Genomic DNA, 17,410 nt, shown 5'->3' on the forward strand with positions numbered 1-17,410 from the left:
CTCCTATGCATATTTTTATCATATAGGTTTGTATCCCTAATAATACATACATGTCCACACTCTATAAACTTGATATAAATGCGGGGGCAGGAGGGTTGCACCTTTTTTCACTGAACAGTGTTTTTTAGTTTTATGCATGTTTTGGTATCTTAGTCAAGAAATCCTGACTTATCTCAGTGTTTCCAAGGTTTTCTCTCACATTTTTTAACAGTTTTACCACTTCATCTTTTGTATTTATCAAAAGCACCAGACAATTAAAAAGATTATTTTATTTGGGCTATTGTAATAGAACAACATTCTTTAATGAGGACACCTCGGAATAAAAGAAGGAGTCTGAGGTTTTATAAAGGCAGGTAAACAATGAGTCATAATCATTGAGGAATGGTGGAGGTGGGTCATGTAAGGAAGTATGTAAGAGCAGGGTGACCTTTTATATTTAGTCAGTTCTGGAAACACAAAAGGATGGATAGATTTCTCAACTATTACTCCTGTCAGGGAATACAGGGCCAAAATAAAATTACATTTAAGAATTGATTTCATCTAGAATTTATTTTGTATATATTCAGATAATTCTTTTATCATATGGATAGTCAGTTTTTAGCTAAGGATAGTTATTGTTACAAAGGTCCATCCACTAATTTCTGAATTTTCTATTTTGTTTCACTGATCTTTTTGTCTATCTTAGAGTTTAATACACAGTTTTTAATTAGTATAGCTTTATAAATTAAATCAGTTCTAAATGTGCTTGAAAAGAGTTGTACACACACTTTCAAGCTTCTTAAATTGTGTTGTTAACATGTATGTGCATGAATTTTTTTATTAGTTATTGAGTATTAATGTTATTGAAGGAGGATGATAATTTAAAATATTCCACTGTGATTGTGGATATTTTTCCTTCTGGTTCTGTCAACTTTTGCTGTATGTATTTTGAGGCTGTTATTAGTTGCATACAAGTTTAGAATTATTTTATCTTGCTGATTAATGTCTTATGCAATAACTTTATAACTAGAAACCAATTTTGCCTTTAGATCTATTTGATATTAGTGAAGCTACACCAGCTTTCTGTTTTGTTTTTGTTAATATTTGTGGAGGATTTTCATCTTTTTTTCCAACCATTTCTGTGTCCTAAGAGTTTAGGTGTGCAGCTGGTTTTTTGTTGTTAAGCCTAGTAATCTTCTCTTAATTACAAGGCTTTGTCCATTATTACTTGTAGTAATTATCGATGTATTTAGTTTATGAGGCATATTATTTTTTGCCCTATTTTATATTATTATTATTATTATTATTATTGCACCTCCTTTTGGTCCTTCTTTTCTCCTGTATTCTTTTTCTCCCTCTCTTCTCTTTGACCACTGTGATTAATTGAAGTATTTTGGGCTTTCTTCCCTTGTTCCAATCGAAAGTTTTGTTATTTGGGTTTTTTTGTTGTTTTGTACTAATTTTAAACTTATACTCTGTTTTCTCTGTTGGTTTTTTCCTCCTAAAGTACCCAGGAACCATTCTTATTTAGGTGTCTTAGTAAGCCGAATGTATCTATGGCCTGGAATGGAGGATAGAGCTGTAAATGCAGTCTTGAAATAACAGCTGTTATAGGTGAAGCTTTGGGTGTATATAAGTGATTTAAAGAATATACAGAGAGGGAGAGAAACTAGAATTTAAATTTATTTAGAAATTTATTTATAAAGTAAGAATGGAACCCGAGCCAACACACATATTTTAAGGAATAGGATCAGCCCATAAAGATTACTAAGAAGAGGCAGCCAAAGAAATGATGCAGAAGCAGGAGAAATAAAGAAACAGTGGTCTCAGAACCCAAGGGAATTGATCATTTTAGGAAGGAGGGAAAAGACAGTAATAAATGCTTGAGAGGTCAAGTAAATAAGGATTGCAAAGTATCTGCTATTTTTAGGAATTTAGAGGTCACTGATCACCTTAGCAGGAGAAGTTTCAGTAGAGTAAAAAGAACAGATAATTTATTATAGTAGATTGGCACGTTCATGAGAAAAGAGAGGAGTGGATGCGTAGAGCATACATGAAGATGGAGTGTCAGCTAAAGTGGGATATGAAGCCTAGTGAAATTTTTGTTTTAAACAAGTAAAAAAAAAAAACCTTTCAACATGTTTATATGTTAGGAAAAAGGCATAGAGAAGAGTAGATAAGGGTGCAGGAGAGCAAGAACCATTAATAGAATAAGAGGTGGGCTCCACAGGATAGCAGGAGATAAAGACAGGGACTGCTGCGGGGAAAGGCGTATTAAGGACCACTTTCTATCCAAGGTCAAGTAAATACCTTAGCTTTGCCTAATTGCTGAGTGATGTGCATCCTATAGTTTTTTTACTTTTGGGAAATATTCAACTGCTGATAGAAGAAAGACAGATTTCAACTTCTTTCTCTCATTTTCCTTCACGTCTTTCAAGTGTCTTTAGAGTACTTTTTAACTACTTCCAGTTGTGAGGAATGGAGCCTGCCTTTTAAAACTTAACCTTGTAGGGTTCCAAGAAATTTGGATATTCTTTTCAATTCCCTGACTCAGTGTGCCCAAGTACCCATACACCAGAAATTTACAGTGGCTCTAAATGATACCATTCATTGCTTTTTCTTTGTAGAGAACTAGGGTTTATCAGATATAAAACCCTACTTCAGGAGGTTTAACTATCAGGCTGAGCAGCCAGTGTTTTATTACCACATATATTTTATGTCAGAATGATCTTGACTTTACTTGGAAACTTCAAAGAATTTAAAAGATTCGGTAATGTCTCTACATCATACCTGCAGTGTCATTTTTGTGTGTTTGTTTTACCTTTTCCAAATTGAATTTTTTAATATATAGCAAGAAAAAGGAAGCAAAGTAGAGGCTGATATGTGTTGTTGTTTTTTTGTCTCTATCAGCTTCCTGAGAGTTGCATATCATTTGGAACCAATAGGCTTCTTTTGTTTATCTTCATGCTCTAAACATATCTAAAAAGTTTCTTACAGTAACAAGAGGGGAGGGAGATAACGGGGGTCAGAGGGAAGAAGGGGAAGGGTCGTCAAGGAACACATGTAAAGGACCCATGGACAAACCAAAAGGGGGTAGGGTTGAGGATGAGAGGTAGGGGCCGGTGGGGCAGGGGAGAGTGGTGGGGGAAAAATGGAGACAACTGTACTTGAACAACAATTTTTTAAAAAGTTTCTTACATTGCCTCAAATATGTTTAATAAGCCAGTTCTCATTTTAAGCTAACTTTCATGACTCAGTTTTTACACATTTGTAGTATAGTTGTGACTCCGAGCAGTTTACAAAGTACTTTCATATGTATCAGCTGAATCAATTCTGTTTCGTGTTCATTTTTATGTGATTTTCTGTACATCATATAGATTCTTGAGAATATTAACCATGTTTCCTAAACTACAATGATATTATTTTCATTGAGGGAATTGGTGGCTCTGTTATCAGAAATGGGATAATAAATGGTTTTCAGACTTTACTCTTTTTTGATCTATAGTCTTTTTGATGATCTTTGACCATGGATTCAAACCTGTTTCTATAATAATTTTGAAATCTTTTTCTTTTTTCTTTTTTTCAAACAGATCAATTTAAGAAGCATGAAGTCTTTTTTCTGCATTCCAATGTAAATTTGTCTGTTTTTCTTCATTTGGCTTTTGTCCTTTCTCATCCTTGTTACCTATGGGCCTGTTATCTCTTTTTTTCTTCATGTGTTATCTCTCCCTTTGATTATCATCTTATTTCTCTCTCTCTCTTAAACCTATTGTCCTAAAAGCATTATCTGTATTTCCTTCCTTACTTTTTTACCTCCTTTTTAAGTTTGCAGATTAATTTGTAAATTGCATAAGTTAGCTATGTATTTTACAAAAGGTAAGAAAAATTTTTTAAAGGGAAAAATATCTAAATTCCAATGCAGGCTCAGTTTCTATTTTTCCAGGGGTTTTTTGTGTGTGCGTGTGTGCACATATATAGTATTTATATAATTTATATGATTATATTAACCATGCTGATCTATATCTTCCTTTTTTAATCAATAGCCATGAGTGCATTTTTATGTCAGTAAATGTAGACTTTTTGGTGGCAGGAAAATGGAAACAAATATATTTAAACAATAAAAAAATTTTTTAAAGTAAATATAGACTTTTTATTTATTGATTTTTAGAGAGAGAGGAAGGGGGGAGAGAGAGAGAGAAAGAAAGAAACATCAATTTGTTGTTCCACTTATTTTGCATTCATTGGTTAATTCTTGTATGTACTCTGACCAGGGATTAAATCTGCAAACTTTGACCTATAGAGAGTACACTCTAGCCAACTGAGCTACCTGGCCAGAGCAGTAAGTTTAGATTTGAATCATAACTTTAATTGTAGTATATATATATATTTGCTAAAACATATTTAAACAGTATTAATTGTTGCAGTTTAGTTTGCTTCTAGTTATTTTTCCCCATTATAAACAATGCAGCCCACAAACATGTTTTTACCAAAATATATGACTATTTGTTTATTTGATTAGAATAAACTTATGGGCAATATTTGGATTGAAGAATATGATTTTAAGTAGATGTTTTATACATCACCACATTTAGCACCCAAAAAGACAGTAGAAGCTAACTCTCACATCAGCAGTAATTGTCAGTGGAGATTTTACCCACCTTTGCCAACACCAGCTATCTTTGCTCATCAGGCAAGTAAAATACCTCACTGTTATATTAATATGCATTTCACTGATTATTAGTGAATATGAAAATATTTTAATGTGTTAATTGGTCATTTTATTTCTCCTCTTGTGAATGGCCTATTCGGTCCATTATTATATTCTTTCTATTCAGATGGCAGTAGTTTTATTATTTGTAAGAGCTATATTGAAGAGAGTAAAACTGTTCTATATAATAAAAATGAAAAATTACTGGTTTATTATGGTATTCACCTTGGTGGTAGTATATTTTGTGACATAGACATTTTTGGTTCTTCTGTAATCAAATATATTAGAAGTTTCTTTTATGGATTTTGTTCTTTTATCCTTAAAAAAAATCAAAATTTGTATTTGCCTTAGTATATCACTGTTATAATTTATAAAATTAAAAAATTAGTTATCCAGGTTTATTAAATTGCTAGAATATGATAAGCTTTTTTATTCACAACATTTTAAGTTGATTGTGGTATGTTATATTTTAAAAACAAAAAACAAAACTATGAAGTTCACTATGGCATTCACAAATTTTGGTTATTTTGACATGCTTTAGGTGATTGATTGAGAATTTATTAAAATACTGACTTTCCACATCGACTTGGATTAAATATATATGGCTATAGAGTAGCTGGAGTATTTGTCAAAATAAATTATAAGCTCAAGCTTCATTATCATTTGTAGTTTAAACATAGTGAATCTGATATAGTGTTACTTCATAATTTTGATGCTCTTTGCAGTAAATTTGATATAGAACAGTTGCTAAAGAAACCCTGTTTAAATGTGTGACCATTTTTATGGAAAACATCTGGGGTAATTATAATTAGTTCAGGATGTGTACTGTTTAAAAATAATCTTTAATTCTTGGAGAGGAAAAAAACATATCTTTTTCTCAATGACTAGAATAATACAAATTAGAATAAAAAGTTTTTAAAGTTATTGGTAGCTGTGCTAGGAGTATAATTTTAGAGTATTCCAAAAGGAAATGAAGAGAGTAACTTTTATGTAAAATGCCAAATTGGCACTTTACACCTGTTAGTGTGTTTCGTTTAGAACAGCTGTGTCTTTTATTATCAGTAAACAGATGCAGAAAGTAATGGAATGTTTTAAAGCAATATGTTAATCCTGTCTTCCACTACTGAACTGTCTCACAATATAGTGATTAAATATTGACTGTGCAGCTGTTACTTACAATTATAGAATTTCTTAGTTAATTTCTCCTTTGCAGGCCCAAATGTTTTAATATTTAGGGATCTCATTTCTAATCTTAAGTGCTTCATAATGTAATTTATTATAATTTGATTTCTAAAGATAGGTTATTTTACTATTATGATACAAATTCATATGTTGATAAAATTCTTATTGTACAAATTGACTAGTATTCTAGGTAGGATAAACTTTTTTTAAGATTTAACAATAAATTATGAATATGAAGATTATTAAATATGATTTTGTTTATTTTTTTGCTTGAAAAGTGCCATCAATGAACTAAATAGTAAATTATGATTTTTAGCAAATACTTATGGCACAGAGTACATAATACTTTCTGAGGATAATGACCATGTTCAGGCAAAACATCCTCCAAGTTACTTCAACTCTATTATTCTTTTGCAGTTTAATTATGTTTTACTTAAACCTTACATTTCACCTTGTCAAAGAAGATGCCACTTCATTAATTAGCACTTTTATACTTAAGCTTGAAGAGCAATTGTAATAGCCAAGATTATTATGACTAATAGCAAACATTTATTGCACTCTTAATATATGAAAGGTATTGTGCAAAGAACTCTATACATGCTACAATGTTCTTGTCCAGCTTTTTAGATAAGAAAATTCAGCTTTAAAGGCATGAAGTAAATTGACTGGTGTTATAGTGGGGAAGTGGTGGAGACTGGATTTAATTAAACCCAGGCATTTTCACCCTCAGACCTCTTGTTCTTAACAACTTTTGCCTTTTTCCTGCTTTTACATCTAGTATCAGCATTAGGCCCTGGCAGTGTAGCTCAATTGTTTGGAGCAGCTTCCCAATGCACCAGAGTCGTGGGTTCAGTCCCCTGTCAGAGTACATACAAGAAGCAACCAATGAATGCATGAATGGGAGAACAACAAATCTCTTCCCCCCTTCCTCTCTCTTTCTCTCTCTAAAATCAATAAATTTAAAATTTTTTTTAAAAAGAAAGAAACAGAGAGAGGGGAAATCATGTGAAAAGTAAACTTTGACAGTGTCCTATTTTTGAAGCCACTATATGCATCCCAGAGTGATGCTTAGATCATTCAGTCCTCTTGCTAACTCAGTTAAAACATAAATGGAAATACGGCAAATTCTAATTCTTGGTATCTCACCACACAGCAACTATGTTTGTGCTGTTCATCATCATCAGGAGTGACCCATAACACAGGTATCATGACACAGTCTATACTAGAAAAAAATCTTCAAATACTCCTTTATGATTTTACTCCAGTTGTACTACTTTGCAGAAACAACTCCAACAATTTGTTCCTCTCCCCCCCGCAAAAAAACCCTTCTTTGAGTCAAGAGATTTTAAAGATCAGCATGATGTAATTGCTACCTACATGACATTGTTTTATTTATGCCTAAACCTAGAACTATCAATTATTATTGGAATTTATTTTTATTAAATTACTTATATACTCAGTTTATTTTGTCATTTGTTATAGGAATTATCCCATTTTATATATGAAGAAACTGAGACTCAAAAATATTAAATAAATTGGTCAAGATCACAGTTAGCAAGTGATATTTTTATCCATTTGATTAAAAAAATCTAAAAGAATTCAGCTAATTATTTTTGTAGAGAGTTTTAAGATTTCCGTCTGTAACAGGTGGCTACTTCAATGTTTTTTCTCTTCACAGTGACAAGAATGTTTATAAGATTAAATAGGATCAGTAATGTCATGAGGTGTTGCTAGAAGAAATTTAGTAGTGTAGAAGACCAGTAAGCTGGTTAAGGGGCAAAATGTTCTTCATGCAAGATGTCTGAAATATCACAAGACGGATAGACACCTCTTTTTGCATGCAATAATATGAAATGTCATATTTCATGTTATCAGTTTTTAATTAATATTTCATATATTTTACTAAATTTAATCAGTTATCCTATATTCAGCATTACAGTTTTGATCAAATAGTTTTCTGCATGTCTTCCTCAAAACTAATTACTCAACACAAAGAATATGAGCTTAACAATGAAATTATTTTATGCAGTACAGAGATTTTCTGGACAAAATTATTTGGCAGTTTTTCTTTTCTTTACATTTCTTGAAGACTTTAAAAATGAAGGGCTTTTTGAGATAATTGTAGATGTACATGTAATCCTAAGAAATAATAATACAGAGATCCCATGTACCCTTTACCCCAGTTCTTCATGGTAGTATATTGCAAAACTGTGTAGCACAACATCCCAGCTAGGACATTGCTGTTAAAATAATCAAGATATAGAACATTACCATCACCACAAGGATCCCTCATGTTAACCTTTCACAGATGCATGCTTCTAGTCCACCACTGTCCCTTAACTGTGACAACTGGTTGTTGGGAAAACTGTATAGCTGGGATGCTGTGCTATACAGTTTTGCAATATACTTCCACTGAGGAACTGGGGTAAAGGATGCATGGGATCTCTGTGTTATTTTTCCTTAAAATTACATGTAAATCTACAATTATCTATAAAAACCCTTCACTTTTAAAAAGTTTTCAAAACATGTAAAGAAAAAACAAACTACCATAATCTGTTCCTCACCTCTGTAATTTTGTCACTTCAAGCATGTTATATAAGTGAAATTATACAGCATGTAACCTTCAGGGACTGGCTTTCATTCACTTAGCATAATTCTCTTGAGACTCATCCAGGTTATTGCAAGTATTGATAGTTTGTCCTTTGTTTAATTACTGGTTAGTATTTGATAGTATGTATGTACTATCATTTGTTTAACTCTTCACCTCCTGAAGGACATCTGGGTTGTTTCCAAAGCAATGTAAAATCTGCATACTTCGATAGTACTAAAGTTTTAATGTTTTATATTTTACATTTAAGTTCATGATTGATTTTTTAGTTAATTTTTGTAAAAGTGTGAAATTTAGAAATACATTCTTTTGGGGCTGTGGGGTGGGGTGGGTAGGTAATGAATGCTAAATTGGCCCAGCACCATTTGTTGAAACAGCTATCTTTGCTCCATTGAATGCTTTTGCGCATTTGTGTAGGTATTTTTCATGATTCTCTTTCATGTTCCAATGGTCTACATGTGTTTCCTGACACCAATATAATAAAGTCGTGATTACTATAGCTATATAATGTCTTAAAATTGAGCATACTGATTTTTCTCATTTTATTTTTTCAAAGTTGTTTTAGCTATTTGAACTCCTGTATGCTTCATATGAATTTTAGAATAATTTTGCCCATATTTTCAAAAATTCTTGCTGGGGTTTTGATAGGAATTGAATTAAACTTGTATGTCAACATGTGAGGAGTAGAGTATTAAAACTTTTACTTTATTGAGTCTTCCAATACATGAACATAGTGTTTCCGATTTATTTAGGTTTTTTATTTTCTTCATCGATATTTAGAATCTAGGTACTATATACTTTGTTAGATTTATACCTAAGTACTTTGTTTTTCTTGAATATTGTAAGAAGCATTGTATTTTTGTTTTGGTGCCCACATGATCATTCTCAGTATATAGATATACAACAACTGGGATTCTGGTCAAGATGGAGGTGTAGGTAAATATGCTTTGTTTCCTTGCACAACCAAAAGAAGGATAACAACCAATTTAAAAATAAAAACCAACCAGAGCTTCCAGGAAAATGAACTGTATGGCAGACCAACAACCAAGGAGTAAAGAAGAAACATTCATCCAGACTGGTAGGAGGAGCGGAGACAGGCAGCCAGTGCTGAGAGGATGCACAGCAAGGCAACAGCTGGCAGACCAGGCAGTCCTACATTTGTATGCAGATAAACCAGGAAGAACAACTGGGGAATGAGACAGACAACACAACCCAAGGTTCCAGCACCAGGAAAATAAAGCATCAAAACATCTGGCTGTAAAAACCTCTGGGGTTTGAAGTGGTAGGAGAAACTGCCAGTCTCACAGGAGAACCATTGGAAGGGCCCCCTGGGTCCTAGAACATACATAAGCCCACCCAACCAAGAATCAGCACCAGGGCAACACCTGAAAGGGCACGATTTGTGTGTGGGAAGCAGGGAAAGTGACAGAAAGTGGGGTGAAAACCAAGCAAGCCCCATTGTTCCCTCTCTGACCTCTCCCCCACATACAGCACCATGACACAACGAAGTGCATTGCCCTGCCTTGGCAAATACCCATGGCTGCATCCCTTACTACATAACAGGTGCACCAAGACCAAGAAATATGGCCCAAATGAAAGAACAGATCAAAACTGCAGAAAAAGAAATCAGCGACAAGGAGACCGACAGACAACCTATCAGATGCAGAGTCCAAAACACTGGTAGGAAGGATGCTCACAGAAATGACTGAGTACAGACACAAAATAAAAGAAAAAATGAAGGCAATACAAAGTGAAATGAAGAAAAATACACAGGGAACCAACAGTGAAGGGAAGGAAACCAGGACTCAAATCAACAATTTGGAACAAAAGGAAGAAATAAGTATTCAACTTGAACAGAATGACGAAACAAGAATTCAAAAAAATGAGAGACTTAGGAAACTCTGGGACAACTTTAAACGTTCCAACATCTGAATCATAGGGGTGCCAGAAGGAAAAGAGAAAGAGCAAAAAATTGAAAACTTCCTTGAAAAAATAATGAAAGAAAACGTCTCCAATCTGGTGAAGGGAGTAGACATACAAATCCATGAAACACAGAGTCCCACACAAGCTGGACCCAAAGAGGAACACACCAAGATACATCATAATTAAATTGCCAAGATTAAAGATAAGGAGAGAATCCTAAAAGCAGTAAGATCAAAAAAGATAGTTAACTACAAAGGAGTTCCCATAAGACTAGCAGCTGATTTCTCAAAAGAAACTTTGCAGGCAAGAAGGGGCGCAAAAGAAGTATTCAAAGTGATGAAAAGCAAGGACCTACAATCTAGATTACTCTATCCAGCAAAGCTATCATTATAATGGAAGGGCAGACAAAGTGCTTCCCAGATAAAGTTAAAGGAGTTCATCATCACCAAGCCCTTATTATGTGAAATGCTGAAGGGACTTATCTAAGAAAAAGAAGATCAAAACTATGAACATTAAAATGACAGGAAACTCACAGCTGTCAACAACTGAACCTAAAAAAACAACAAAAACAAACTAAACAAACAACTAGAACAGGAATAGAATCACAGAAACGGAGATCACATGAAGGGTTATCGTGGGGAGAGCAAAGGGGGAGGATGGGGGAAAAGGTACAGGGATTAAGAACCATAATTGGTAGGTACAAAATAGACAGGGAGGGCTAAGAATAGTTTATGAAAAGAGGAAGCCAAAGAACTTGCATGCATGACCCATGGACATGAACTAAGGGTGAGGGGAATGCTGGAGGGAATGGGGGTACTGGGCAGAGAGGGATAAAGGGGAGAAAAAATGGGACAACTGTAATAGCATAATCAATAAAATACAGTTTAAAAAGTGTACAATTGGGAGGGTTGTACAATATATTTTCTATCCTGCAACCTTGCTGAACTCACTTATTCTAGAAGATCTTTTGTAAATTTCTTGCTATTTTCTATATAAATAATCATGTCATCTGCAAATAGAGACAGCTTTCTTTCTTTTCAGTCTCTATGCATTTTATTTAATTTTTCTACGTTTTTGCCCTGGCTATAACTTCCAGCACTATGTTAAATAACAGTGGTTTATATCCTTACCTTGTTTCCTATTTAGGAAAAAAACATTCAGTTTTGCCATTAATTGTAATACTGGCTGTAGGTTTTTGTAGATACTCTAACAAGTTGAAGAAGTTCTCTCTATTCCTATTTTTCTGAGTTCTTTTTTTAAATCATGAAATGGGTAGTGAGTTTTGTCAAATGCCTTTTATGCATCAATTCGTATCATCGTGATTTTTCTTTATCTTGTTAATATGTAGGAACACGTTGATTTTCAAATATTGATCCAGCCTTGCATCCCTAGAATAAACTTCAATTGGTTATAGTGAATAAATCTTTTTATATATTGCTGAATTGTATTCACTAATACTTTTGTTAAGGATTTCATCTGTATTAATGAGTGATATCTTGGTCTATAGTTTTTTGTGTGTATGCCGGCTTTGGTTTTGGTGTCAGTGTATTTCTAACTTCATCAAATGAATTGCAACGTGTTCCACCTTCTGTTTTCTAAAAAATATTGTGCACAATTTCTGCTAATTCTTCTGAGATTATATCTGGTTTTTGGTGGGATAAGTGCCTTTCAGTTGAAACCCAGACATTTTTTGTTCTGAATTATAGTAGAAGACTCTAAATATTATTTAAACCTGTTGCTTAGCTGGCTTCCTGTGACACTTGTCCAACAGGAGAAGGAGGACTTTGCCTCCTTACTGCCAGGTGGGAATAGAAGTTCTGCGTTTCCCAATTGTCCTACATTGATTCCCTAGCGATGGGGTGGGCTCCTCATTACTGTTGGGTAGGTGTGAAAGTCCTCCTTCCCCACAAGGCCTCCACTGATATCCAGTGGGTGGGACTCATTATCCACCAGGGATATGAAAGTTCTGGCTCCCTATTGGTCTTCTCTGACATCACCTCTGCAGCGTTGAGGGTGTGTATGGAAAATGGAGTCAGTCAAGCTCCCTCACCCAGATGTCCTGGCAAACATAACTTAGCAGCATTCGTATAACCTTGAGTAGAGCCCTGCATGTGTAGAATGAAGCTCTGTTATATAACTAGTAGAAGGTCAATATTGGCCCCTTGTTGGCTTTGTGTGCACTGAAGGTCAGTATTGGCACCTTGCCAGCTTTGTGTGCATTTAGTATGTGAGGGGGTCGAGACTTCCCACAGAGTGATTTGTGGCTTATGGCATGTGTGGATCGCCCCACCCCAGAATAAAGTCATGTCAGACATCCCCACAGCACTGTGTATGTTTTTTCCATCTACCTGTATCCCGTGTGAACCTGCCTGGGTTCAAATGCTTGTACGACAGGATGTTCTGTTACAGCCTGGTCAGAATGCAGATCTAGGCTCTCTGTTCAGGCTTGCTGATGGAGGTGGGATATAGGCAATTTTTCCTGTGACGTTTGACTGGACTATGTCAGATATCATATAATGCCCAGCCCTACAATTCAAAGAAACTGAATGCTGCTTTTAGAAGAAAATGTAACCCTAATGAACACCTTAATTATAGGCTTGCAGAGGATTCATCTAAGCAATGTTCACTCTGAGTCTATAGAAACTGATAATATAGGTGTATTATTTTAAGCTATTAATTTTGTGATAATTTACTACACTGCAATAGATAACAGACTGCCCAAATATCCATTACCACTTTCTACCTTGCCTACCTGCTTCTCCTTTCACCCCACTTCTTTTTGTTGGAAGGAACCCTCTTTTCCATTGTATTCTGTGATTGCTAGATTTTCTGTCTATGAGGTTCTTGTCCATGGCCACATTTAAAGTGCATATTAAAGAATATGCTCTTCTTATGAGATGTAAACCTTGGGAGCCAATATCTACCAGTGTTTTTTGGGGGAGCCCATCATTTAATTTAGTGGTTAAATAGACACTTTTATAACTAACGTATGCGACTTATTACAAAAAAATTCTCTCCAATCTTAGGCTTCCAGTTTAGCTTATTCTAGCTTGTCTCATGTGTAAATAACCATAGCCAAAAACCTCAAAAGATGTAGTCCTTTATTTTAGACCTTTCTTCTTTGCCCATTCCGTCCCTCAACTAATCTGAGGCCCCCTGAAACAGTATGTTTGCTACTGCTTTGACTTTCATTTTCTGAAGTATAAGAAGCTACTGGGAGCTGTAAATGCCTGCATTAAGAAAGGAGAAAGATCCCAAATTAGTAGCATTTACTTTGTACCTTTAGTAGAGCATCTCTATTACAAATAATAATAATCTTCCCTAAATGGTAGAAGGTACCAAACTTGATGATCCTCTATTTTTATTTTTTTAATCCTCATCCAAGGATAAGTTCATTGATTCTAGAGAGGAAGAGGGAGAGAGAGAGAGAGAGAGAAACATTGATGTTAGAAACATCGATTAGGTGCCCCCACCCTACATGTGCCCTGACTGGGAATCTAACCTGCAACCTAGGAATAAGCCCTGACCGGAAATAAACGTGCAGCCCATCAGTGTACAGTATGACACTTCAACCAACTGAGCATCCTGGCCAGGGCAAAACTTGATGATCCTTTAAATTGAGGTAACAGAGAAGGAAAAATCAAAGATAATTCTCAGCTTCTATCTTAAGCAAATGGTGGTGCCATTTTTTTAAGAGGGAATAAGAAAGAGCAGTTTTAGGGGATACACAGGGATCAGAAGGGTAAGTTTAGTTTCTGACATCTACCTAGATATGCCCATGAGTCCATTTGTGGGTATGGAGTTCAGGAATCGTTTAGGATAGGATTTTTTAAATCACTCCCCTCTGAGCAACACATAGTTTTTGAAGGCAGGAATGTGGGATGAAATCACTCAAGGACAGAGTGTAAAATTAGAAGAGATGATGTGCATCTAGGACAGAATCTTAAAAAATATTAACAATTAAGAAATGAGTAAAGGAAGGGGAACATGCAAAGGATATGAAAGCAGAGTAAAGAGAGATAGGAAATCAGGAAATAAACATAATTAAAGCCAGGAGAAAAGGATGTTTCAAGAAAGTGTATTGTATATGAGGTCTATCCAGAAGGTATCCAGCCATGTAATCTGAAAAACAGAGACATTTATTGAAGAAGATACAATATATAAAAAAAATTACACACAGGACAATGACTCTTCAGTCCCCTTCAAAGTAGGCATCTTGGGACCTCACACAGTCTCCCAATCACCATCAGTTACCCCGTTATATTTTGCTGAATCTCATCAACAGTCTGAAATCTTTTGCCTTTCAAAGGCAATTTTAGTTTCGGGAAAAGCCAGAAGTCGCAGGGCACCAAAATTGGACTGTAGCGGGGCTGAGTCACCTGGGTGATTTGATGTTTCACCAAAGAACTCTGCACAAGATGTCCATGCAAATGATGCATGAGTGGGTGTGTTGTCCTGATGAAGCTGTCAGTCATTAGTTGCCCAGAGCTGCGACCTTCTGAATCATCTGAATAGTTTCCACGGAGGAATGTTCAAGCTTAACGCAAAATTTGATGCAGATTTGTTGCTTTACTCACTAAGTCATTTTGTATGCAAAGGCCACACATTATACGTGCTCTCTCAGCGGCATCTACTGCCCCCACTGACTAGTACAGTGAAGTTGTCATTGTCCACACGTGTGCATTCCAGTCCACTCTCCTTGGCTGCCAGTTTACATGGATGTTACACCAACTGTTCTCATATTAACAATGGCTGGACTTTTTCTGGACAGACCTCATATAATCAAACATGTAAACATTAAGGACAAAAAAGTATTTATTGAAAAGTACGTATATGATCTTCCTAAAAATAGATTCAGTGAAGTGATAGTAGAAACCTGATTATACTGGATTAATGAGTGTGTAGAAAAAGAGAAATCTGATTTGAAGTTTAGATAATTTTTCTTCCTTATTTTCCAGATTTTCTATTTAATGACCTTTGCATCATTTATTATTGACATTTGCTTGTTCACATATAGCTGAATATATAGGCATTTTAAAATTATTTTCCTAAGGATGAACCCATTAAATTTCACTCTTTACAGAGCTCTCAATTTTAATCTGTGGGAATGACAATGTATGTCCCACATCTTCAAAGAAGCCTAAAATATTACTTGTGTTCTCCAGAATGACCTTAACTTTTAAATACCTCTGCTGCTCTTAATATTTAGTACTTAAGGTGAAATCTGAGCTCTATTATCTTTTTTTTCCTCTGCTTACTACACAAGTTTAGAATAGCTTAACATATTATACACTTTTGGTCAAGAAGTAAATGTTTATAGAGTGATAGAGGAATTTTGTTATGAAAATTGAATTAATAGTTGAATGCTCATACTTCAACTATTATGAAAACTAAATGAAAAATAGTGGAGATGAGTAGAAACTTGATTAATTTATATTTACAAATAAATTCTAGTGAAAACAACATTAATTTATGCAGCTTTTTATTCTTTTCTTGTTTTAACTTTTAATTTGAAATAGTGTTAGACTTATAAAAGAGTTGCAAAAAATAGTACAATGAATTCTATATACCATTTACCCAGATGCTCCAAATATTAACATTTCACCACATTTGCCTTAGCATTCTCTCTTTTCTCTGAAACTTTTTAAAGTATTTAAGTTACACACAAATGCCCCAGAACCTCTAAAAACTTCATAAAGTGTTCCCTAAAAATAAAGAGTCTCACAATCTCAATACAATTTTCAAAATTGGGAAATTAACATTGATATAGTTCTATTGTCTAATCTATAAACCTATGCTGTCCAATATGATAGCCACCTGCCAAATTTAAACGTGGCTATTTAAATTGAAATTAAATAAGTTAGATATTCAGTTTCTCAGTCATACTGGTCACATTTCAAGCACTCAGCAGGCCAGTGGCTATTGTATTGGAGAATATATATGTATATACACACACATACACATATAAGTATACCATTTCCATCATTGCATAAAGTTCTGTTACACAGTAATACTCTAGACATTAAAATTGTGCCAGCTGTTCCACTAATATCCTTTATAGCAGAAGAAAAATAGTTGTTTCAAATTTTATTAAATATCCTACTGTTCTCACTTTGGTCCAGGATCCCTATTGCATTTAGTTGTCACATCTCTATTAGTCTCCTTCAATCTGGGATAATTCCTCATCTTCCTTTTTACTTCATGACAAATATTTTTTTTCTAATTCTATAATTTCTATCACTTTTATTTGTTGGAATTCTATTTTAAGAAAAAGCTTCCTCTCCTATATTAACTAACTTTTATTGGTAAGTACCCAGGGACTCTTTCATTCTGTAGTTAAAATCCATTACTATCATTGGTTATTTTATGCTCAAATTATCCCAGATTTGAATAGTAAGAATGGTCCAGGCTGGTTTATATTCCTAGTGAATATGTCACCTAATAAAAATGGGATTGTTTTGCTGTATTAGTAAGATTTAATTAAAAATCATATGGTTTATGACATTCTTTATCTCCTGAATATCATAAAGCTATTTAAAATATCTGAATCATCATTATACTACTAAAAAGCAAAGGTTATTTATCATATGCTTATTTGTATCTCTGGATTATCCTATAATACATCTCATGCCCATTTTTAAGAACAAGATACTCTTACTGACATTGCTTTGTTTTGCTTAACTTGGGCAAATACTCACTGATTTATTCTCACTTTTCAGTTCTGAGAGAGCTTTCATATAATCAGCATCAGCATTTAGTTGTTTTCTTGATTGTTAAGTATGTTAACACTCGCAAAACAAGGTTAACACTACATAAGAGTTGAAATTGGTAGTTTACTCATGTACAGAAGTCTTTCTCAAAAAGATTCCTAGTCTTTTGGGGGGAAATATTAGTGTGGGGGAGAAAACAACTTTCTAGAAAGTCAAAACCGTGTACCCAGTGCCTAACACAATGTTTGGCCCTATCTGCACTCAGTAAATGTTGAATGAGTGAATAATAGCTAGAGGAAA

The sequence above is a fragment of the Pteronotus mesoamericanus genome, unplaced genomic scaffold (genome assembly GCF_021234165.1).
Source record: "Pteronotus mesoamericanus isolate MK-2021 breed Mesoamerican mustached bat unplaced genomic scaffold, CSHL_Meso_final scaffold_651, whole genome shotgun sequence".
NCBI classification, from domain to species: domain Eukaryota; kingdom Metazoa; phylum Chordata; class Mammalia; order Chiroptera; family Mormoopidae; genus Pteronotus; species Pteronotus mesoamericanus.